Here is a 26,461-nt window from a genome sequence, read left to right on the forward strand (position 1 = left end):
AAACGTTACGACCGTTTATTCAGCTTGCAAAAAAAGATGGTAACATGCAGATGAAACAGATCGTTGCATCAAGAATCAGTCCTCTGCAGGCCTTCCTGCATTTAGGTATTATTTTATGGCCTTGCAACTTCATTATATACGAGAGTTTCATGGATCTTCCGAATTTGTTTGCTAGGCAGTTTATACAAACTGTGAACAGTTATCGTTGTAGAACACTTGCTTGGTGGATGCTCGAGTTGTCTTACGTCTAAGGATTTCGTTCATCGTCAAAGTGATGTGTTGTGTTATACTTCCTTAGAACACTTTAAGCTAATGACAGTACTGTCTGCTATTCTGAACGATAATGTTTCGTTCATCACATGGGAATGCGGAACCGTATCGGACACCTTTCCAAAGTCAAGGAACACAGTGTAGACCTGGGCGCTGTCTTTAGGGTCTCATGGATGATCAGATCACACGATCGTTGTTTCCAGAACCCGTCTTGATTCCTACAGATTGATCATAAGACGTCAGCAAAAAGTATATTCCAAAATTCTATAACACACTGACGTCAGCTATATAGCTACTACTCTTTTCCCTGCTGCTTTTCCTGCATATGCTTTCAACGAATATATTGAATACACCTCCTCCCCTCTCTGTGTCCACCTCTTCCTCCCACTGTCTCTGCATCTCATTCTCCCACCTCTATCTGTCTGTCTCCTCCACTCCCTCTCTCTGACATATATTCCTCCACCTCCCTCTGACTATATCTTCCTCCTACTCGTCTCTCTCTCTCTCTCTCTCTCTCTCTCTCTCTCTCTCTCTCTCTCTCTCTATTTCACCTCTCCCTCTTCCTTTTCCACCTGTCCATCATCCCTATAAGTCACCTGCCTCATGCACCACCCTCTCCTCCCCTCTCTGTGTCCATTTCCTCCTCCCCTCGCTGTCCAACCCTCCCTGTGTCCATCTCAGCCTGTCCCCAGCCATTATCATCGGCACAAGTAGCCCCTCAATACAATTCAATATAGCAAGCCAATACTACTCTGACAACATAGCTGTCATGCAGCGCTGCCTGCATATCAGAGGCTTGAAAATAATTTATTTGCCGTGGACGTAGACGCCGCCATGCAAAGCAGGTAAATAAAGGAGGCCAGTACTACTACAAACGTACAGGGCAACCTACATGTCGGAACCTCGAAAACCATCCTTGCTCCTGACATGTGGGCTGCCCTGCAAAGCAGGTTAATGTGACATGCCGATACTGTTCCCAAACAACATGCATGTCATGCAAATCAGCCTATATGCCATGGGCTAAGACAAACACGTTTTTTGCCCATAACTCTGCTCTTGTTGGAGGTAGGATGTTATAAACATTTCAGTGCTGAAATCGTGAAGCCTGATGATTTGTGTAAAACTGGTTGAAACTGATAAGGTGTTTGCGAGTAGATCTCAGACATTCACATATAATACATACACTCTATACAGCGGGTTACAAAAAGGTACGGCCAAACTTTCAGGAAACATACCTCACACACAAATGAAGAAAAGTTGTTATGTGGACATGTGTCTGGAAATGCTTAATTTCCATGTTAGAGCTCATTTTAGTTTCGTCCACCTACGCTCAATGGAGCACGTTATCATGATTTCATACGGGATACTCTACCTGTGCTGCTAGAACATGTGCCTTTACAAGTACGACACAACATGTGGTTCATGCACGATGGAGCTCCTGCACATTTCAGGCGAAGTGTTCGTACGCTCCTCAACAACAGATTTGGTGACCGATGGATTGGTAGAGGCTGACCAATTACATGGCCTCCACACTCTCCTGACCTCAACCCTCTTGACTTTCATTTATGGGGGCATTTGAAAGCTCTTGTCTACGCAACACCGGTACCAAATGTAGAGACTCTTCGTGCTCGTATTCTGGACGGCTGTAATACGATATGTCATCCTCCAGGGCTGCATCAACGCATCAGGGATTCCATGCGACGGAGGGTGGATGCATGTATCCACGCTAACGGAGGACATTTTGAACATTTCCTGTAACAAAGTGTTTGAAGTCACGCTGGTGCGTTCTGTTGCTATGTGTTTCCATTCCATGATTAATGTGATTTGAAGAGAAGTAATAAAATGAGCTCTAACATGGAAAGTAAGCGTTTCCGGACACATGTCCACATAACATATTTTATTTCTTTGTGTGTGAGGAATGTTTCCTGAAAGTTTGGCCGTACCTTTTTGTAACACCCTGTATATATCACAGATATTATTGTACAGATAATCAGTGACCCTTCTTGGAAATGGGAATGATGTACGCGTTTTTCTAATCAATTGGAATGCTTCTTTATTCCAGGGATCTATGCTACTCGGCTACTAGCAATGGTGAAATTTCTTTTGCATTTTCTACGTAGAATCGTGAATATATTTTGTCAGGCACAGACGCCTTTCCCTGTTAAGTGATTTTAGTTGTTTTTATCCTGTTGTCAGGTACTTCTGAAACGCCTGCTTAAGTCCCCAGGACAGAACAGGAAGTTGGAATTGTGGAAAGGGGCCAAAAGGTTTCTGTCAGCTACACTCAAACACATAACTTTATTTAGTTGTCCAAACAATACAGCAAAACTTTTAAACTTAGTTATCGGCTGAATAGGCCACACTATGCCTTAAGGGCACAACCGCTTAAATTTAAAAACGGCTGAAAGCCATTAACTTAAAATTCAGACTCAAAACAGAATATTTAGAAGACAGGAGGCCTCACGTAAGTAAGTTCTATAACTTGGCTGAAGACTCAACAAATGTAACACTTGAAAAGCAAACAAGTTTAAACTAATGACGGCTGAAGGCCCATGATTTAAGACTGCAGGTAAAATTAATTTAAAAAAAACACAAGGCAGAAGACCTTATCTTCCATTAGGCTGAAAGCCCCACACAGTCTGATACTTGTAGGACAAGAACTTTAACTTAAAAAGGCTGAAGACCATTTACTTAAAACAAGTTAAATAATTTTAGTAGACAGAAGGCCGAAAGCTTTATCTTTGGTTCAAATGGCTCTGAGCACTATGGGACTTAACATCTGTGGTCATCAGTCCCCTAGAACTTAGAACTACTTAAACCTAACCAACCTAAGGACATCACACACATCCATGCCCGAGGCAGGATTCGAACCTGCGACCGTAGCAGTCGCGCGGTTCCGTACTGAGCGCCTAGAACCGCTAGACCACCGCGGCCGGCAGCTTTATCTTTAAACAACATTTTACACAGGCTGAAGGCCCAAACAATGCAAGACTTGACAAGTAAGGAACTTTCAGTTTTAAAGCGGCTGAAGGCCCATTATTTAAAACCCAACTAAAAGCATACAAATTGATACCATTGGCTATAAGCCATTAAAATACACAATGAAACACCAGTAAGAAAAGGCAGTACAGCCAGCAGCGCTCAGAAGTTTCCGAGGGTCGGTCTGCACTTGAAATATTAATGTTCGCTTATGGGAGAGAGGTAGTCGGCCCAGCTATATCCGATCCGCCGGCAACCCAACCAAGAGACAGTCAACGGACCCATCGACAAGACGACTTGCTTTCCAGCCGACCAGTACACAAGGAACTCCAAAGGGTAAAAGGCGTAGCCGCTCACAAACAAGATGCATAAGCTGTCAAAACTACACACACGCGCTGGGCAGCGACAAAACCGTGAGGAAAGGACACTGCCTGAATTTTATGTCAGCGGCCATGGCAGGTAGTCGGAACGCTAACGGCCACAAGGCAGAAAATTCCGTTATTGCACTTGGGCTTCAAAAAACCAAAATACAGTTAAACTGCACCCGATAGTGGCCAGACTTTCGCCAACTCCCCAACAGCCAACCATGAAAACCAACGTCACAATGTGAACAGTCTAGCTTCGGTAATTAAATTACCACTCAACTTTGATGTCCTGGGTCGGTGACCCACGAACCCCGTAGTAATCGGAACAGCTGTCACACACTCCGACACTGCGTAGTGACTGCCAGCGGGCCTAGACCACTGCATCGCGAGGGGATTTCCTGGCTGATCCACACCAACCGACCGACTGCCACACATCAGCACGGAGACAGCACTAAAATAACTGAGCAGTCGACATCACAAGCTACACAGTTTCACGAAAACTTGCACGAAGGACTAGGTAATAATGACGGCAGCGACTGTGCAGTAACACGGACGAATCACGAGTCGGCACACGCAGCAAATCCAAAAGCGATCACCGGCCAACATATACGTCGTCCGACAAGACGACTGACTGACGACCAACCAAGATGGTCCGCACTCAAGTGATATCTATCTGCAACCGTCGGGCGAGTCATGGCTGTCCGGACCTCACTGCAGCCGCGCCCCGACTGAACTTCTGCCGCGTCCTAAGTCAAGCACTGCCAGGTCCCAACTGCACTGCCAGCTCCTTCCAACTCACTGGCAGATCCTAACTAACTGCCAACACACGACAACCGGGAAGTAATAGCAGTCAGAGATAATACGCTAGGGTTTATATCGATAAGCGCCGCTCAAGCCGGCCGGAGAGCCGAGCGGTTCTAGGCGCTTCAGTCTGGAACCGCGCGACCGCTACGGTCGCAGGTTCGAATCCTGCCTCGGGCATGGATGTGTGTGATGTTCTTAGGTTAGGTTGGTTTAAGTAATACTAAGTTCTAGGGGATTGATGACCTCAGATGTTAAGTCTCATAGTGCTCAGAGCCATTTGAACCATTTTTGCTGCCGCTCACGGGTAGGCAAGGCGACAACTCAGTGACACCAGTAATTGAAATTAACATAAAGAGGTGGTAGTAGAGTAAAAACAGGATGTCAAATGAGATATGGCACGAACAGGAGCCACGCACGCCTCAACTTCGACTTATTATTTTGACGTTCGTATGTCTAAGAATGTCAGTGTGGCCTTCCTCAATGAACTTTGAAAAACGGAATTGCCAGCCAAAGCAGTTTTGCACAAGTTATGGCGTTCAAGAGCTGCGCACGAAAATGGTACGAAGCAATCGGCGGCTGCAAGTAAGCTTGGAATAAGAGCCTGCGATGCCGAGGAGATTTTTCAGCGCCGCAGCGAATGCGGTGGCGGTGTCCGCGGCGACAGTGCCAGCTGAGTCAGCAGCCGCAAGCTTCCTAAAAGGCGCGACCGTTAGTCGCCGTGATGTATGCCTGGCCCGCGCCAATCAGCCACGCCATTAGGCGGCGCCGACCCGGCCGCTGACAGCTGCCAGCTGCCGCCATTAGTAACCCAATTAGTCTCCCGGAATGGGATAGCTCAGTTTTCTGGCAGCGTCCGTGTCCACGGCTGGACTAAAGTGTGTTTGACACCGCATTTAAGCGCCATCCATCAAACGCCCAGTCTCTAATTAGGTGGCGAAATTTCGGATGGCCGCAGCCTGGTAGATACGTGGTGTTAGCTTCTCTTCTTATTTACCGTTTTCATTTCGTTGAAGACTCCCGTTCTGCTCTTCTTATTCTTCGAAATGTCAACACTCTGCCGCGTTGGTTGTCGTTAATTGGACTAAAATATCTTTTTATGTTTTATTCTGACTACCGCACAGTTTAGCTGTTTAAATACTTTCCTGAGTGAGAAACACTGCAGAAGCAACAGCGTTAAAATACGAGGGTTATTCGGCAAGTAAGGTACGAACAGCCGTAACTAAGCGTATTTCGCTCGAACATTGAAAGGCACATACGCATCCACTTTCGATATGCCTTTCTCACCAAACGATGCCATTTGCGTTGGTATTTTCGTAGTGTTCTGTTTACAGTGTCCGTTCAGAATGTTTAAGATAATTGACCAGTTCACCGACTGTGAAATACGGTCAGTTATTCAATGCTTGTCAGCAAGGAACGGTCCAGCAAAATTCTTCGACATACAAGTGTGTGGCCCCAGTGCGTTGAGTGACAGAGAAGTATATAAGTGGGTGAGAGCTTTCAAGGACGGACGGAAAAAGGTCCATGATGAACCGCGATCAGGCCGACCATCAGTGATGCCAGACGATTTTGTCAAAGTCGTGCACGAAAAGATTCGTGAAACTCTGTGGTTCTCAATTTGAAAATTGCAAATGTGGGTAGAACATCTTTGCACAAGATCGTCACTGAAAAGCGGCAATTTCACAAATTGTGTGCACTTTGGGTTCCCAGGCTGCTTGCTAAGAAACACGACATGGAAAAAATGGATTGTGCTCTTGATTTTTCGAACCGATATCAGAAGGAAGATGAATAGTTTTTAGAGATCCGTGTCACAAGGAACAAGACATGGGTTCCTCATATGAACCCAGTCCTAAACGTCAGTCAACGGAATGACGCCACATGATATCACCAGTCAAAGTCAAGGACGAGCAGACAACCACAACAGGGAAAATTATGGCAACCGTGTTTTGGGATTAATTGGGAGTCTTTGTTAGTCGGGTTTATGCAACAAGAGACAACAATAACCGCAGTCGTTTACTGCGCTTCCCTGACTAAACTTCCACGTGCAATACGAAATAAGCAACGTGGTCTTCTGATGTCTGGAGTTTAGTTGCTGCATGACGATCCCGGACCCCATTCTGCCATTCACACCCTAAATCTAATCAGATCATTTGGATGGCAACAGATTGTACACCAAACGTACAGTGTTTTCACTTTTTCCGCTACCTAAAGGAGTTTGTCGGCGACAACCGATTCGCAACAGATGCTGAGGTGAAAGCAGCAGTTACAGAGTGATTATCCTCACAGGCAGCAGATGTCTATGACTTAGGACTACAAAAGCCTGTAGAACGTTATGACAAATGTTTAAGAAAATATGGGAACTATGTATACAAGTGAGAAACGTAACAAATTAGATAAAAAGTTTTTTGAAAAATGTGTAATGGTTTATGTTTTATAAGAAATGGAATCTTACTTTCCGAATAACTCTCGTAAAAACATTTGTTATTTAGTCGATGGAATAAAAATTAAAAATTAATAAAATCAGATAATGGAGTTACATAGTATAACACGTTAGACGGACGTAATTGGACTACAGTGAAAACTTGTTAAAGGGCAATAGGTTGACCTAACATGCAATAAAATGCAGTTAAAATTAATTAAAAATTACTAATCAACTCTACTCTTATTTTGTAGTCAAAAAGAGTTAACAATACTAACCAATAGGTCAGCAAAGACAGGAAAAACAATATTTATTTAAATTTGACAACCAGGTCACCATTCATCCAATATGTCTTTGACCCATCTTGGAATGCCTGAACTCTACACTCCCTTAAGGTATCCTTGACTGTCTCTTCCTCTACAGGAGGTCCACAGAAAACATTTCCTGGAGGACTCAGCTGCAATGTAGAACCAACTGTCACGTGCCTGGTGGTGTGCCAAACAAAAATATGGCTCTGAGTAGTATGGGACTTAACTTCTGAGGTCATCAGTCCCCTAGAGCTTAGAACTACTTAAACCTAACTAACTTAAGGACTCCACACACATCCATGCCCGTGGCAGGATTCGAACCTGCGACCGTAACGTAGGCTGTAAGCGCCTACAACCGCTCGGCCACCCCGACCGGCCGGTGTAGCAAACACCTAATGGCTTTCTGCGATAGGTCGTGAACGAGACAGGTATTACGAATGCACGTGTAATCCTTATTCCTATGCTCTCCCATTGAGTAATTCACATTTCGAAGGAACAGGACTGATATCTCTCGTAGCCTTACATTTTCTTTTTAACCGCTCAAGATGAATCCTGCTCTGTTTCCTTTGAAATGACACTACCGATTTCTTTCCCAATCCACGTGCGATAAACGCTTGTATTCCATTCCAATGGCTGTTAGTGCTGAAGTGACGATAATTTTTGCATGAATCCAACGCGTTTGTACTTTTTTATGTGCTGCGTTGGAAAGTATTGTATTGTCCCATGCAGATATCTGTGCTTGATTTAGCCTTGTTTAACACTCTTACACTGACTTCTTATGCGCTACTGACACTGCAATGAAATGGTCCTGATTGGATGTGCTACCGATTGCTCTCACAGTTTTGTTTAGCTGCATGTCGATCTCAGCTGTTTTAACAGTGTTTTTTTTTTATTTTTAATATTTTGTTTTAGCACTCATCAACAAGACTACAAAGCAGTCGCCACCCTGTGCAGCTTGTCCTTTCTCATTACCAGCTGAATAAGGAAAAGTAGCTGTGTTGCACGGAGGGCGGCACTATCACCTTGGCGAATGGAACGCTTTCTCTTCACACGCTGCTGGTTTGTCGTCAGACCTTGTACAGCCGTCAGGATGCCAGGAGACTGCTAGATGTATCACATTTGGCCGTGGTCCACTGTCGCGGTTTTGTGATTCAGTTGGGTATCGTGCAGGATACCATCTTGTCAGCTTCCCCAGTGAACAATTAAGGACCTGTCATGTGGATGATCATGTACTGAAGCAGGTGATTAAAGATTCTGTAATTGTCCTCATGAGTACGCTTTCCAATCGATGTCCGTAGTAAGATAATGTTCCACCTCTAATGACCTCGATGCTAACGGAATGTTAGAGCCTAACTTGCCTTTCTTTCCACAGAACGTGCGTGTTTTACTGAAAGGAGTAATGTCGGTCCTGCCTCGTGGCTTGAAGCCTTACTCCAGCAGGATATATCTTCTGCGAACATGAGTCACCTTCTCCATTGCCTCCATATAATTCGACACGAACTGAATCTCTACATTGTATTGTATTGTATGTGAACCGGGGACCTAGAAAAGATGGAGAGGCTCCGTCCCCGCCGCAGCCGCAGTGGTCCACAACCCCACGACGATTACCGCAGTCCACTTCATCCCTCCGCCACCCCACACCGAACCCAGGGTTATTGTGCGGTTCGGCCCCCCAGGGAACGTCTCACACCAGACGAGTGTAACCCCTATGTTTGCGTGGTAGGGTAATGGTGGTGTGCGCGTACGTGGAGAACTTGTTTGCGCAGCACTCGCCGACGTAGTGTAACTGAGGCGGAATAAGGGGAACCAGCCCGCATTCGCCGTGGCAGATGGAAAACTGCCTAAAAACGATCCACAGACTGGCCGGTTCACCGGACCTCGACACAAATCCGCCGGGCGGATTCGTGCCGGGGACCAGGCGCTCCTTCCCGCCCGATTTCTACATTACTCGAATGCTCAAGAGACTGACACGCTAACCGCAAGGGACTTACGTCAGTGACGATGCCTAGCAATCTATGACCCAGTATCGTGCAGAAGTCCTGCTATCCCAGGTGACGGGATCTGGAAGAGAGCTAGCACGAGACGAACCGCTAACTCTAGTCATAGGGGGCTCTCATCTGTAGATGACTTTAAGTTAAAGTCGAAACTGATCATAATAGAAAAATATCATTACGATTTAGATTGTTAGTTTAACCAAGTAATGGAATACCTTCGTTTCAGAAAAGGTGCTGAAAGCAGCTCTGAAACCTGCTGTTCGAAGGATAAAGGATAGACGTGTAGTGCCCCACTCCACTACACAGCAGTCAGCAGAGGAGAAGGTGACACATGTTCGCAGAAGATATATCCTACTCGAGTAAACCTTCAAACCACCAGGCAGGACCGACATTACTCCTTTCAGTAAAACACGCACGTTCGGTGGAAAGGGAGGCAAGGTAGGGTCTAATATTCCATGAGCATCAAGGTCATTAGTGGGGGAACATTATCTTACAACGGATAACGATTGGGAAGCACACTCATGAGGACAATTACTGAATCTTTAATCACCTGCCTCGTTTTGCCGAAGACAGCGTCAGACTATCATTCCATTTGAAATGTTCATAATCTTCATTTAGGACTGATATGACGTTAAATGAAAACAGCCAGTTTGTGTGCAGTCCTGTTTGTTGTGTCTCGCGGCTGGTTCCTCGTCAGACCTTGTAGTGGCGTGACGGGCGACCGTAGGATGTGCACGACGCGCGGTATCGGCGCATTTGATCGCTGCCCAAGCGTGGGACTAGCCGTCTCTGAGATCGTGCGGGCGCTGGGATTTTCACGTGCCACCGTGTCAACCGTGAGCCGTGAGCACCGCGATCCGGGGAAAACCACCGACACCAAATTGCCGGGCGCAACAACGTGACGATTATGGCGGCGCCAGTCGACTGTCCTGTAGCTCGGCAGCTGAGTGGGTTAGCGCCGGGCTATACAGCCTCTGGTGCTGAGTTCGAATCTCAGTCGGTCGTAGGATATTTCCTGTCACTTGTCGCTTTGTCACCTCTACCAACGATTTGCTAATGTGTGAATTGCCGAACTACATCGTCTACGTGTATAGTGCCTCATTTATCTAGACCACCCAGAATAATTTTTTGTCCAGAAGCAAAATAAAAATGTATGAAGCAAATTTTGTTGAGTTATCAGGGGTTCATTAATAAGTATGAATGCTGAAATGACGGCAGTGCATGGATCAGTGAGCGGTAAGGTGCTAGGCCATAAAGTGTAAAATTCTGTCACAAATTTTATTCACGTCGTAGACATATGACCTTAAAAAAGTTAGTTAACAAATGAATTTTAGACAAGTTAAAATCGACGTTAAATATGACTTCAAGGTTCAAATGGCTCTGAGCACTATGGGACTTAACATCTGAGGTCATCAGTCCCCTAGACTTAGAACTATTTAAACCTAACTAGCCTAAGGACGTCACACACATCCATGCCCGAGGCAGGATTCGAACCTGTGACCGTAGCAGCAGCACGATTCCGGACTGAAGTGCCTAGAACCGCTCGGCCGCAACGGCAGGCCTGACTTCAAGGAAACAGAAAAATCAGTATTTAACATCGAAGAAATTTCATGACAATAATTGAAAACTGCACTTTTACAGTTCACAAGTAAAGAGAAAATTTCAGTCATTAAAGAAGAGTCTCCTTGTCTGAAGTAAGCACGCCGATCCAATGGCTTGGGACTTCATTCCAAAACCACCACCAGAACCACTCCGTCTACAGGCCACAAGTGGCCCATCGGGAGCATCCGACCGCCGTGTCATCCCCAGAGGAGGATGCTGATAGCAGGGGCGTGGGGTCAGCACACCGCTCTCCCGGTCGTTAAGATGGTATTCTTGATCGAAGCCGCTACTATTCAGTCGAGTAGCTCCTCAATTAGCATCACAAGGCTGAGTGCACCCCGAAAAATGGCAACAGCTCATGGCGGCCTGGATGCTCACCCATCCAAGTGCCGACCACGCCCGACAGCGCTTAACTTCGGTTATCTCACGGGAACCGGTGTATCCACTGCGGCAATACCGTTGCCTTCAGTCCAAAACGGCTTCTCAAATTTGATTACATAATTTACCAATTCAGTTACGAAAGCAACCAACACTAGCAGTCTAATTTACTGCAATATAAGAGAGAAGACTTACAAACATGCGATTTAAATCACTACGTAAAACTGGGACACACCCAGTAGATGCAAACGAGTAGCAATGAATATAAAATTTGTGCCGAAAACAATTACAACCTCTTAGTTACATCCACGCTCGATATACAAGCGCGCTGCACACGTACTTACAGGGTGTTTCAAAAATGACCGGTATATTTGAAACGGCAATAAAAACTAAACGAGCAGCGATAGAAACACACCGTTTGTTGCAATATGCTTGGGACAACAGTGCATTTTCAGGCGGACAAACTTTCGAAATTACAGTAGTTACAATTTTCAACAACAGATGGCGCTGCAAGTGATGTGAAAGATATAGAAGACAACGCAGTCTGTGGGTGCGCCATTCTGTACGTCGTCTTTCTGCTGTAAGCGTGTGCTGTTCACAACGTGCAAGTGTGCTGTAGACAACATGGTTTATTCCTTAGAACAGAGGATTTTTCTGGTGTTGGAATTCCACCGCCTAGAACACAGTGTTGTTGCAACAAGACGAAGTTTTCAACGGAGGTTTAATGTAACCAAAGGACCGAAAAGCGATACAATAAAGGATCTGTTTGAAAAATTTCAACGGACTGGGAACGTGACGGATGAACGTGCTGGAAAGGTAGGGCGACCGCGTACGGCAACCACAGAGGGCAACGCACAGCTAGTGCAGCAGGTGATCCAACAGCGGCCTCGGGTTCCCGTTCGCCGTGTTGCAGCTGCGGTCCACATGACGCCAACGTCCACTTATCGTCTCATGCGCCAGAGTTTACACCTCTATCCATACAAAATTCAAATGCGGCAACCCCTCAGCGCCGCTACCATTGCTGCACGAGAGACATTCGCTAACGATATAGTGCACAGGATTGATGACGGCGATATGCATGTGGGCAGCATTTGGTTTACTGACGAAACTTATTTTTACATGGACGGCTTCATCAATAAACAGAAGTGGCGCATATGGGGAACCGAAAAGCCCCATGTTGCAGTCCCATCGTCCCTGCATCCTCAAAAAGTACTGGTCTGGGCCGCCATTTCTCCCAAAGGAATCATTGGCCCATTTTTCAGATCCGAAACGATTACTGCATCACGCTATCTGGACATTCTTCGTGAATTTGTGGCGGTACAAACTGCCTTAGACGACACTGCGAACACCTCGTGGTGCATTCTAGGTACTTGACAGCAGCATTGTTAATGATTTTTGTTACGATCTGCACCTGATATTAGCTGCCTTACAGGGCTGGGTCACATTTATTTAAAATGCCAGTGTGACACCCTGGGCTTGAGAAGACAGTTTAGATGTTTTGTCCATTTGCGCACTAAGGGATAAGCTAAGTTTGCACACATTGGTACACTCACTGTGCGGATACAATGCTCGGACATACGACAAGGTCTCTTTGCAGCATGCTTTCATAACTTGCAAGCTCCCTACTTTGTATAGCAATGTTAGGCCGCTGGCGAATCGGCTCATTGTTCATAACGTCGGCAATAAATTGTTGTTTAACTTACATTGCTTTATTAAGGCAGCCTTCTGTGACATCTTGGTAGAACAATTGCATATTTAGGAGTGAAATCCAAACAAATGGTATTTTTTCACTAATTGGTGTTTTGTCAGGAACGGTCTACAGTTGGTTAAACCCTTATCAGGTAACAACTGACTAGTGTTAAAAAAAAAGTAGGTGTGCAAGACATCAAATCTCGAAAGCTAAAGATATTACAGATACACAGAATGGTTGGTGATGACACAGGGCAGAAAATATCAAATCTAAATCGAGTGTATTGTTATTTGAATTCATTCTGTACTGCCTTAGTACTATTCATTCTGTAATTTGAAATGTAATACTCTTCTATACGAAAAATGTCATTAGGCTATTATCGCCCTGCATGATATGTAACAACTGGTGTCATACTAGTGCGAAGAGCAACAATAAAAATCGTGTGTCATTCTGCATGTTGTATTCAAAATTAGAGCCATTGCGATGGCGGATCTGAAATTGGCATCTAGTGTAGTGGTCGCAATTTACAATGTGGTATATCTAATCTCAACTTCTTTACCTGTAGATCTGTACTCCATCAGAGTAACTGTTGCAATGTATCTAATATACACCGCCCAGTCAAGTCATTGTGACCAACTGTCGAACTCCTGAGCAACCACCTTTTGCAGTGCAAACTACTGTGAGATGTGCAGGAAGAGGTCAGCCGGGGCGGCCGAGCGGTTCTAGGCGCTTCAGTCTTGAACCGCACGACCGCTACGGTCGCAAGTTCGAATCCTAGGGGACTGATGACCTCAGATGTTAAGTCCCATAGTGCTCAGAGCCATTTGAACCATTTTTTGTACAGGAAGAGAGTCAATGAGATTCTGGAAGGTGCCCACAGGGATGTTGGGCCATACTGAGTTCTACATGGATCTACATTGATACTCTGCAAATCACACTTACATGCTTGACAGACGGTGCTGCCACCAGCTGCACTAGGTATCTTGGTTGAGGATCCATGGCGCGATTAGCCCGATCGAGGGGGTTACATAGATTCACGATGGGGCTTAAATCTAAGGAATATGGAGAGTACAGTAATCTCATCCCGGTGCTCTTCAGACTAAGCTGTGAGCTGTGTGACACATAGCACTGTGCTGCTGGTAGAAGCCACTGTAAACTAAAAAAACCAAACTCCTCCCACACAGGCCATGAAGGCCCAAAGGTACCAACTGGCCGCCGTGTCATCCTCAGCCCACAGGCGTCACTGGATGTGGATATGGAGGGGCATGTGGTCAGCACACCGCTCTCCCGGCCGTAGGTCTGTTTCCGAGACCGGAGCCTCTACTTCTCAATCAAGTAGCTCCTCAGTTTGCCTCACAAGGGCTGAGTGCATCCCGCTTGCCAACAGCGCTTGACAGACCGGATGGTCACCCATCCAAGTGCTAGCCCAGCCCGGCAGCGCTTAACTTCGGTGATCTAACGGGCACCGGTGTTACCACTGCGGAAAGGCGGTTGGCTGAAGCCATTGTGCCGAGAGAAAAACATACTGCTTGTAGGGGTGGACATGGTCGCCAAGGATAATGCATACGTTTGTTGATCCACTTTGCCTTCCAGAATGTGGAGATCAACCTGGGAATGCCACGAAAATGTTCCCCAGACCATAACATCCCTTTTTCGGCCGTGACCCTTCCGACGATTGTTGCAGGGCCGTAAACGCCAACTCCTGTCTGTCCAATGGAGCATACAACGTGGTTCATCTGAAAAACCACCTGTCGTCACTCAGTGGAAGCCCAGGTGCGGTACTGGCATACAAATGCCAGCTTTCGTTGCCGGTGACCAGCAGTCAGCTTAGGTGCATGAACCAGTCAGTCACCTACTGGAGAGGCCCACACGCAGCGACGTTCCCTGACGATCTTTGAGGAGACACTGCGGGTAGCTCCTTTGTTCATCTAATCATGACAGTTGCTCAACAGTTGCTCGTCTATTCGCTTGTCCACAACTCTGCAGCTGTCGTTCATCCCTGTCATCCGTGGCCCGTGGTGAACCACAGTTGCCTCGGCGCCGGTTTTGGTTAGCACCATTTTACCATGCACGGTATACTTTAACCACTGCAGCACAAGCTTAGCCGTTTTGGAAATGCTTCCACCCTAGGCGCAAAAGCCAATGATCATACCCGTTTGGACGTCAGATAAATCACTCCGTTTACGCATTAGAGTAAGGACACTGTTTTTCTCGTACCCCGACACGCTTTATACAGGGTGTTACAAAAAGGTACGGCCAAAGTTTCAGGAAACATTCCTCACACACAGAGAAAGAAAATATGTTATGTGGACATGTGTCCGGAAACGCTTACTTTCCATGTTAGAGCTCATTTTATTACTTCTCTTCAAATCACATTAATCATGGAATGGAAACACACAGCAACAGAACGTACCAGCGTGACTTCAAACACTTTGTTACAGGAAATGTTCAAAATGTCCTCCGTTAGCGAGGATACGTGCATCCACACTCAGTCGCATGGAATCCCTGATGCGCTGATGCAGCGCTGGAGAATGGCGTATTGTATCACAGCCGTCCACAATACGAGCACGAAGAGTCTCTACATTTGGTTCCAGGGCTGCGTAGATAAGAGCTTTCAAATGCCCCCATAAATGAAAGTCAAGAGGGTTGAGGTCAGGAGAGCGTGGAGGCCATGGAATTGGTCCGCCTCTACCAATCCATCGGTCACCGAATCTGTTGTTGAGAAGCGTACGAACACTTCGACTGAAATGTGCAGGAGCTCCATCGTGCATGAACCACATGTTGTGTCGTACTTGTAAAGGCACATGTTCTAGCAGCACAGGTAGAGTATCCCGTATGAAATCGTGATAACGTGCTCCATTGAGTAGGTGGAAGAACGAAAGTAAAATGAGCTCTAACATGGAAATTAAGCGTTTCCGGACACATGTCCACATACATCTTTTCTTTATTTGTGTGTGAGGAATGTTTTCTGAAAGTTTGGCCGTACCCTTTTGTAACACCCTGTATACACTCCACCTCTAGTACTGGCACCTGCCATCTGTAAATGGCTATTGCACGTTAACGTCGAACATAGGCTGTGGTCACGCTGATGTTACTGAACGGTGTATAGCTCTAGTGATGATTACTTGATCTGACATTTTCTTTTTACGTTGTTATGCTGTGCTCGAAAAGGAAGGAGCGTTAAGCAAATCGTAGAGCTGAGTACCACCACGTGCTTAGATGCCTGTGCTGCCTCTTTGCATACGCTGCACGTCGCTGCCCGATTTCCATAAAGTTACTGTTTGCAGTATTTCTGTAGCCCGCGACCTCGTCGTCAGTGACATGAAGCAGGAAAAAACCCAGCCCGTAAATATGCTGCTGCCTCTGTCAATGCGCCAGTTCAGCGCCGTTCCCTACGCTATCTTTCATATTATATTCCCAGCCTAGCAGACGACCTCGCCTTCGTCGCAGGAGAAACGAGTATACGACGTTGCACACTAACAAGACGTAAAGTTCACAACCTGTATAAGTCGAAACCGAGAAAAGTTCGCGCTGCATTTAAAGAAGCAGGTTGAAATGTCGGACGTAGATACAGAATGGAAGACAGGATAGAATATATGATGACAGTGGCTAGCTGAATGCTGAATGAAATTATAAAATAAATGGTTCCGGAGAAGAGGGTAAAACGTGCAGCTTCATCGTTTGGACTGTATGACAGTACCCGTTACTTTCTTCATAATTTTCTGTTGTTCCTTTCTCTTTCTGCGTTCCTCATAAACTGCTGAGAAGTTAGACTTTGAGTTAAGACACACAGAAATTTTTCGTGAATATTGATAGATTTTTAAATTTTTTCTACAAATGTCACAACATAGGCATGTTGTAGCAGGACTCCGTAGACTAATTTGAATGCAACATTACAGGATGGTTTATTGTGTGGCGAGGTACCACTTCTCTTCCGTCCTTTACGTGTTATACATATACGTGGCGCATATAACTTACATAGTAATTCATTATGGATCATATATTTTTAAACAGACTGCTGACTGGTTTGGTGTGTTCCCTTATGACTTTCTGTCCTGTTTCAATCTCTCCCTCTTTTTGTAGCACCTACACCAGACGATCTCGAATCTTTTGTTACATATATTGCAGCCTCTGTGTTCCCTTACAGCTTTCACTATCTGCAGCTTCCCGTAGTGCCGTGGAAGTTATTTCCTGATGTTTATTACATTTTCTGTCGTCCTTTCCATCTTCTAGTAAGTGTTTTTACAATTTCCTTTGTTCGCCGATTCTGTGGAGAACTTCATTTCATCAGCCCACCTATTTTTCAAGATCCCTCTATAGCAGTACATCTAAAACGCTTCGGTTCACTTTCTTTTACGGTTCTTTCACAGTCTGCGATTCACTTCCATACATCTCCGTGTTCCAGATGTAAATTCCCAGAAATTTCTTCCTCAAATTGACGCGTGCCATGCATAGTACGGCTGTCTTGGTACCGATCTAAATTCTAAAGCATAAAATGCATGGACTGATAGTGGGGCGAGAACTATAACAGTAACATATAATTAAAAAGCCACATATAACTAGTAATAAGGGGACGATAAACCTCGCAACGTATAGTCCCAAAACACATCTACACAGCTGGTTAAAGTACCACCACATATGTGTAAATGTAAATATGGTGGGGAAAATTGTAACAGTCAAAGAGCGTACAATGAAAGTATCATAAAGTACCATCGATATACAGTTTCAAAGTACATCTTTCGTTGTATATTAATAGTTACGTTTAAGACGGGAGAGCGTATCATATTATCAATTACTAAACGGAATCACACCCACACAGGCTAAGACGTAGAAATCTTTTGTACGAAAATCAGAACGTAATTCAGAAACAGAACACGAAAACTCCTAAAATACACATTCGTTGCAATTGCAATAACTGACGTACACAGTGCTGCTTCTCAAAATTAATAACTTCGTAAATGATCTTCAGATATGTATACAGTCCAAACGATGAAGCTGCAGATATGTATACCTCTAGTGTTAAACATAAAGTTTTTCTGATGACATTAAAAGGAAGCTGATAACAACAGCAAAGTACATCGTAGTAGTGAACTGAAGTACCAGAAAGTAAGTCCGTGTAAAATAACATTTTCTCAGTCACCATGAATAATGATAGTACATCAGTGTAGAAAGCAATTCAGATAAAATCATAACAGTGGAATAAAGGTGAAATGTATAACACTAAGAAGCTTAAAGTGCTAAGCAGCTCTGTAGATGATACGTATAGTTACATGGCATAAGTATGTATTTATGGGAATTGCCTTTATTCCTTTTCGTGATTTCAGATTCTCATCGACCATTAGTTCATTAGGAATTGAGGGCTAACATTCATGGCACGCGTCCGAAATGTTAGCCAGAAACTATGGAAAACCGAAAATCATTGTCGGATCAACATTCAACTACATTAGCGGACAAACATTCAAACCGTTTTATTTCCGATTATGAATCTAGAGCTTTCACAGCGGCATTGCCTCGTTTTGGTCAAACTGATGCACGTTATACTAAATTAATTTACGCAGAGGTAGTCTTGTCTATCGCAGCATTTTGCTTTTCGATCCTAGAGAAGATTTTAAGGACGAGTTCTTTTCCTTTTTTTTGGAAGGGATGGAGGCAAAATTCGTCTTTGAGGTTCTGAAAGAAAACATCGCGACGGAAAACGTCAGATAAGATGATGAAAGCAGAGTTTGAGAGCAGTTCCTTCTGAAATTAAGATGGTCAAAGCAGAGTTTGAAAGCAGTTCCTTCTGAAATTAAGATGGTGAATGCGGAGTTTGAAAGCAGTTCCTTCGGAAATTAAAATGATAAAAGCAGAGTTTGAAAGCAGTTCGTTCTGAAATTAAGATGATTAAAACAGAGTTGGATAGCAGTTCCTTCCGCCGAAATGGAATACTACACGCAGATTGACTGCTCCATTGAGTACCTAAGAGGACGGTAGTGTCTGTGTAGCATCTCTCCTCCCCCCCCCCCCCCCGGACGCCACTCCCCCTCTTCCCAGTCCTCAACACACACACACACACACACACACACACACACACACACTAGTGACAATCTCAGCAATCCGTCGCTAGATGGTGCGACATGTACATACGTTAATTCGCAGATCACAGCGATCGATGTGTGATCGCTCGAAATTCCGATGCCATCTGGGGTGGTTTGTCTATTTACTAAGCGTCGTTGTTTTGTTTCACTATTCTCAAGTGGAGGAAGGACTTTACGATGGAATTTACAGTTATTTAAGGAGCACAAAGTATTCTGCAAAGTTAATTTGAACACGTAGCTGCAGCTTGTAAGAAGAAGGAACAGAAACATAAAAACACTGACATCTTCAGCTTCTGCAGTAATAGCATTTTTATGCTTGTGCTGTAGAATAGAAATTCATGGAAAGTTTAGACGAACAGTTGCAGTACTCAGAGGTAATGATATTGAATCAGTTACGAACCATCTTGAGATATTATAATTATTTTTAACTTTTAAACGAAATGAGGTGATACTAAGTGTTTATTTTAATTTAAATGTTCAGCTCAAGTCTCCAAACAGGCCCAATGGTACCGACCGACTGAAGTATCATCCTCAGCCGATAGGCATCACTGAATGCGCATGTGGAAGGGCATTGGCCATCACATTGGTCTCCTGGCCGTTGTCAGATATCATAACCGGAGCCGCTACTTCTCAGTCAAGTAACTCCTCAATTAGCTTCACAAGGGCTGAGTGAACCCCACTTGCCAACGGCACTCGGAAGACTCGGATGGTCACCCATCCATGTGCTAACAAATTGGAAATTTGTGGTAAGGTCTTATGGGACCAAACTCCTGAAGTTTTCGGTCCCTAAGCTTACCTACTACTTAATCCAACTTAAACTAACGCTAAGGACAACACACACACACACACACACACACACACACACACACACACACACACGCACCCATGCCCGAAGGAGGACTCGAACCTCTGACGGGGGAAGCCGCGCGGACCGTGACAAGGCGCCTAAGACCGCACGGCTAACCCGCGCGACCGAGTGCTAACAGCAAGCACGACAGCTCATTACTTTCGTGATCTGCAGGAACTGTGGCCGAGCGGTACTAGGCGCTTCAGTCCGGAACCACACGGTTGCTACGGTCGCAAGTTCGAATCCTGCCTCGGGCATGGATGTGTGTGATGTCCTTAGGTTAGTTAGGTTTAAGTAGTTCTAAGTCTAGGGGACTGATGACCTCAGATGTTAAGTCCCATAGTGCTTAGAGCCATTTGAACCATTTTGCAGGAACTGGTGTTACTACTGCGGCAAGGCGGTTGTGATTTAAATGATCATGGAGTACTAATCCTACAGCCACACTTCGGTCTCTTGTGATTTCATGTAGCGTAATTTCCCTCACACAATTTATAACAAAGGTTATAGAAACAAGCAGGGCACATACTGAAAATATTTCTGTAGACACAGCGAGACTACAAAACTATTGTAATTCTTGCAGGTTATCCATAAGGTAATAAACTAAAAAGAAAGTGAGGATTTTAAGATGCATTTTTGAATTACAGATACAAAATATTTATACAGGGTGTTCAAAAAGTCTCTCCGCAGTGCCGTATGATTGTTAGCCGCGCGTGCCGTATGCCGCAGTGAAATACAAGTTATTAATTTATTTTATATTCATTTTTACTTACAAATTTTCACATAATGGAATGTCGGGAGAGTCCACTTGAAGGGAAGTAACCCAGGCAAGCGAACAATCATACGGCACGCGCGGCTAACAATCATACGGCACTGAGGAGAGACTTTTTGAACACCCGTTGCAACCTGTTTGACCTCGATGGAAAAATGTTCCCAGGAAAAGCGTTTCAAAATAAGATTAATACATTTCAATTCCTGTCTTTTTTTTGTTTTTTGTTTTTGCTTGTATTAGCAGACTTACGGAAATGAATTGCCACATCTGCTGAACATAGCAGTTAATTTTCCATAGAATATCTTTACAACACAGTGGCTTTCGAAATACTGGTTGAAATTCGCGGGATCGAAGCGGGCAGTAGATTGCAGGCGATATCGCCAGATAACCGTAGCTCGCGTTTCGGCTGCTTAAGACATAACTTCTACAGTTTGAAGGGGAGGGGGGCGGGAGAAGCATTCAAGCATTCAGATACGCGGCTCTTGGCCTGCCCTCATTTTTACTCAAACTAAGCACATAGTTGCGATAACTTACGTAAACATTCAGATTTGATACACAGTTTTTGCTATTCATGTTGGTAGATAGAATCGTCATCCTTTCTGTAAAGAGGGAAGGTGAAAATTTAGGAAATCATGTTGGCGATGCCGCATCCTTCGAGTACCGGTGTGACTAAGACAGATGCATCTAAACTGTGCACGATTCAAATCCCCGTACGGTCATCCAGATTTAGGTTTTCCGTAGAGTCCCTAAACCCCTTCGGGCGCTCCAGCAAGGCCGACTTCCTTCCCGTCCTGACAAAATGCGAGCTTGTGCTTTGTCTCTAATGACGTTTTTATCGACGGAACGTTAAATATAGATCTTCACTTTTTCTCTATACGCTGCTACCCACTGAGATAGCAAATTTAAAACATCGGAGAACGGCACGGGTACAGATTCCAGTCAGGGCACTCAGTCGAAATTTCTCTCAAATATCCGATCATGTTCACCTTTATAAATGTAGTCCGCCGTGGAAAGCCTACAATGAAAAAGAATCTCGTGAGCATACTTGAATTAGGCGCAGAATATTTGGAAAATCTCAAAGTGTGCTTAAGATTCGAAGCTGTCGAGCTGTTGGTCAAAACCATGTTGGTATACAGTGCACAGCTCGTGTTAACATGTACACCGTTACGTGTGCACTTTGGTAATAGAAGCAGTAGTAGGCTTGAACACATGCATACTCTAGACACGCACTCGCCTGTAAAACTTCCTGTCACGCACGTAATGCGAACATTAGTATGTAAACATCGCTGTCTAACACGGCGGCGCGGCTGTAGAATTTAAGATCTGTGTAACGGAAGAGCGTGATGTACACACCGATCTCATCATCCTGAACACTCCACGTGATCAATAACCTCTCTGGGTACTTATGACCGAGATTTTCATGGAATGCTAGGTACCTGGTAATTAACGATTCTTGTATCATAAAAAATATCAGTGATGGATGAACTATCACTTTTTCAGATCACTGCAAGATACGATTTCCGTCAAGATGGACTGTTAGCACGCCCTCCTCGCAAATGGAATGTGTGAATGCACTGTGATGTGTTGGTAAATGTGCCAACACCTTGTAGATAGAGGAGGCCGAAAAGGAAGCTATCTAACGCAGACGGGCGTGAATTCTGGAACAGGATAAGGAGTGAATGCTAATAAGAAAAGTATGCAGCTCCTCGAATACTTAACTTTATATCGTCCTTGTGGTACATCGCCTTGCTAGGTCGTAGCCATGAACTTAGCTGAAGGCTATTCTAACTGTCTCTCGGCAAATGAGAGAAAGGCTTCGTGAGTGTAGTCGCTAGCAAAGACGTCGTACAACTGGGCTGAGTGCTATCCCGTATCTCGAGACCTGCCTTGTGGTGGCGCTCGGTCTGCGATCACACAGTGGCGACACGCGGGTCCGACATGTACTAAATGGACCGCGGCCGATTTAAGCTACCACCTAGCAAGTGTGGTGTCTGGCGGTGACACCACACACTGTAAGGGCAAAAAACTCTCACTACGAAGGAATTATCCGAATGGGACGGAAATCGGAAGATGAGATATACATCTATAGACAAACAGAAAATTTGGATGATTCATCCAAGAGAAAGAGCTTCACAAATTGAGTCAATAACGCGTTGATCCACCTATAGTCCTTATGCAAGCAGTTATCCGGCTTGGCATTCGTTGACAGCGTTATTGGATATCCTCCTGAGGGATATCGTGCCAATTTCTGTCCAACTGCCGGCCGTTGTGGCTGCGCGACCGCTACGGTCGCAGGTTCGAATCCTGCCTCGGGCTTGGATGTGTGTGATGTCCTTAGGTTAGTTAGGTTTAAGTACTTCTCAGTCCTAGGGGACTGATGACCTCAGATGTTAAGTCTCTTAGTGCTCAGAGCCATTTGAACCATCTGTCAAAATCCAGAGCTGGTTGCCTGCCCGCAAACGTTTTCAGTTACAGAGAGATCTGGCCACTTTGCTGACCAATGTAGGATTTGGCAAGCACGAAGACAAGCAATAGAAGCTCTCACCGTGTGCGGGCGCACATTATCTTGCTGAGCCCAGGATGGCTTGCTGAGGACAACAGAAGGGCCGTGGACTATCGTTGAGGTACCGCTGTGCTATAAGGGTGCCGCGGGCGACAACCAAAGGCGTCTGCAATGAAAATAAATGGCGCACCAGATCATCACTGCTGCTTGGCGGGCCATATGATGAACGACAGGCTGGTATCCGACCGCTGTCCAGGACATCTCCAGATACGTTTTCGGCATGGAATCCCATTGACTGGAGCAGAATTGTCTTCAGTGACGATTCCCGCTTCGAACTGAGCTGTGACGACCAGCGAAGACGTGTCTGGAGACACCCTGGACTGCTGCGGGATACCAACCTGACTGTCGCCCTTCATAAGGTCCGACAATCAAGAGTGATGGTCTGGGGTGTCATTTCTTTTTACAGCAGGACCCCTTTTGTTGTCATCCTAGGAACCCTTACAGCACAGCGGTACATCGACGATACTGTACGCCCCATTTTGTTGCCCTTAATGGCAAGCCATCGTAGGCTTACATTTCAGCAAGATATTGCCCGCAAGTATAAGTTTCTACAGTTTCTACTGCTTGTTTTCGTACTTGCCAAACTCTGCCTCGGCCAGCGAGGTCGCCGGATGTCTCCCTAACTGAGAACGTGCGGCGCATTACGGGCAGCATCCTATAACCATTTCGATATTTTGACGATCAAGTGCACCAATTCGACATAAATTGGCACGATACCTCTCAGACGAACATCCAACAACTCTTTCAATCAATGCCGAATCGAATAACTACTTGCATAGGGCCAGAGACGAACCTTCGCGTTATTGACTTGCTCAATTTATAAAGCTCTTTCTCTGGAACAAATCCTCCAATTTTTCTGAAGTTGTAATCATTTGTTTGGCTGTTCATTACATCACATCTACCGACTACTGTCCCATTCGGAAAATTCCTTCGTGATTCGTAGTTTCTTTGTTATGGCTTCAAATGGCTTTGAGCACTATGGGACTTACCTTCTGAGGTCATCAGTCCCCTAGAACTTAGAACTACTTAAACCTAACTAACCTATCACACACATCCATGCTCGAGGCAGGATTCGAACCTGCGACCGTAGCGGTCGTGCGGCTCCAGACTGAAGCGCCTACAATCGCTCTACCACAACGGCCGGCCTTTGTTAAGTTTGGGGAAAGAAATTGGCTTGTCTTTTCGAAGGAACTATCCCGTCTTTGCCTGGAGCGGTTTAGGGAAATCGCTGAAAACCTGAAACTGTATGGCCGGAGGCGGATTTGAACCACCGTTCTCCGGAATGCAAAATCTAGTTTACTGACCACTGTGCCATCTCGCTCTGTACATGACATCGGGGAAGTCGGCCAACTGACTTAGTGGGAGGCGGGTGCTCTATGGAGCAGAGGTGGTGCTTCGAAGTGTGTTTATGAAGGCAGTACTCAGTGATATTGGTAACCCAATTTTGTTTTCAAGTACGGGAACTCTTTATTAATCAGAGACTGTGTTCCCAAGCGCAGGCGTGAAATAACAGTTTTCTTCACCAGTGGTGCCGTTTATCATGAATGCGCATGCTCATTAGGCGGAATTAGGTTGTCGTGGCAAGCTTACAGCTGGACCGTGGTAATTAGTGAACGAGACTAACTTGGTGAGGTCTTACTTAAATTCTAGGTCCTTTACGCGTGATTGTTTTGACTTTGAAGCGTTTTCCTGTTTTGTTTCTTCTGGAGGTTAGCGTCGGAATTAACTAGCAACCATACGAGGCGATGTTTGGACTGTTGGCGGTGGATATTTACCATCCCAGCGATCGGATCCCGGAAGCTATCTGAAATTAACTAGATTACAATTGGGCATTTATTAGCGGTATAGAAGTAGTAACAGTTTTACTCTGTTTTGTGTGTCAAAGCGAGGCTGGCGACCGTTATTAATACTTATTTAATAGTATAGCAATGCAGAGGCTTAAACTGCGCCGTCAATATGCGTTTCTGAGTATATCAGCGGAGAACTGCTTCGCATAATTTTCTTCGCGTGTGGCACATTATTAAGAGAGCGTAAATTTTATCTGCCGTTGTTACTGGGGCTCGCGCGACGCCATTAAATCTCCAAGATAGAGACTAAAGGATTGCTGTAAAGTGTTTATATTATTTTGTCCGACCCTCTTATATACACAAAATATGTTACATCGTTTCCGTAGACCAACTGCAATTATCAGAAGGGTATAACTAGAAAAATTCTAGTATATATGTAGGCATTGCGATAATTGAACTTTCTGTGTACCTTTTTTTTTTTTTTATTTAGAGGTGGAGCCCCTCCACGCCCACACCGGCATGATGGCCAACACAAAAGGTCTACTGCCATCTCTGCATAAGGGTTAGTATTCACTAAAGTGAGGTGTCGCAGGATGTGGGTACTGCGATGTTTGCGTACGTCTGGTTAGGATTAACCATTAATACGCGCTCATCTGGAGATAGATTGGTCGAAATCTGACGAAGGGTAGCGGTTTGAAGGGCAGAGGAAAAAAAGTGCCAAGGCAAGAGCCAAGGGAAAAAAACCTCTGCGAAAGTTAGGTCGGGCGGCAAGAGCAGTAGCGGTTGTCTTGCTGCCTGCGATAGGTTGTGCAAGGATAGGCTTTGTTATTAGTGGGTATCATGCATGTCGATACCTTGACGTTGTCCGTTTGTGCTGCTCGGCGGCTGGCGCTGGGTGCTGGTACAGAGTCCTCGTTCAGCGTCCTGCGACCTGCAACAGTTATGTTTGTTATCGGTCTTGTGTCCGATAGGTCATATACCGGAGGCACAGTGTGAGGGAGTGTTGGGAGATTGTTCGTGCGTCTGTGGGCGAGCTCGTCGGTGTCCCTGCTGTGGCCTGTTGGTCGGCTCTAATAGCAGCTGGTAGTTGCCAGTCAGTATTGCTGATATGCAGGGGCTTACCGTCGTTTGTCGCTGTTTGCGTATGTTAGTTTACCATAGGTGGTTATGCCCTAGCTAGCAGTGTCTTTGGTCGCTTGTGTTTCCACCTGTGGTTGTGATCGTAGTTTCCCAGAGTGAGGATGAAAGGATTGTTCGAGTGTCTCGAGTTCCTGTATAGTCGTGTAGCGTGTTTCTTGAATACTTCCTTGAGGGTATCAAGGCGGTATTCATGGTGAAGATCCACGGTGCGTGTGTAGCGTGGAGCATTGCTAATGATTCGTAGCACTTTGTTCTGTATGATCTGCAGGCGGCGCAGTCGTGTGGGAGCTGCATATCCCCAGACGGGAGCTGCGTACGTCATCAGAGGTCTAATCAGTGTAGTGTATAAGGACCTCGACACCCTCCTATTCAGTGTGCTTTCCCTGTTGAGCATTGGGTAGAGCTGTTTGAGCCTCGCGTGCGCTCGGTTGGCAACGTATTCGATGTGGTCCCCCCATGTAAGTTTCCGGTC

At 45.3% G+C, this 26,461-nt stretch overlaps 1 protein-coding gene and 1 pseudogene across 2 annotated transcripts in view; one reads left to right on the top strand and one right to left on the bottom strand.

Annotated features, from left to right (window-relative positions):
• Positions 1-26,461, top strand: part of LOC126412649 (ras association domain-containing protein 10-like) — a 1,122,590-nt gene that overhangs the window by 471,242 nt on the left and 624,887 nt on the right. The gene's annotated exons all lie outside the window — the stretch shown is intronic.
• Positions 14,185-14,302, bottom strand: LOC126413642 (5S ribosomal RNA; annotated as a pseudogene).

The sequence above is a fragment of the Schistocerca serialis genome, chromosome 7 (genome assembly GCF_023864345.2).
Source record: "Schistocerca serialis cubense isolate TAMUIC-IGC-003099 chromosome 7, iqSchSeri2.2, whole genome shotgun sequence".
Taxonomy (NCBI): Eukaryota; Metazoa; Arthropoda; class Insecta; order Orthoptera; family Acrididae; genus Schistocerca; species Schistocerca serialis.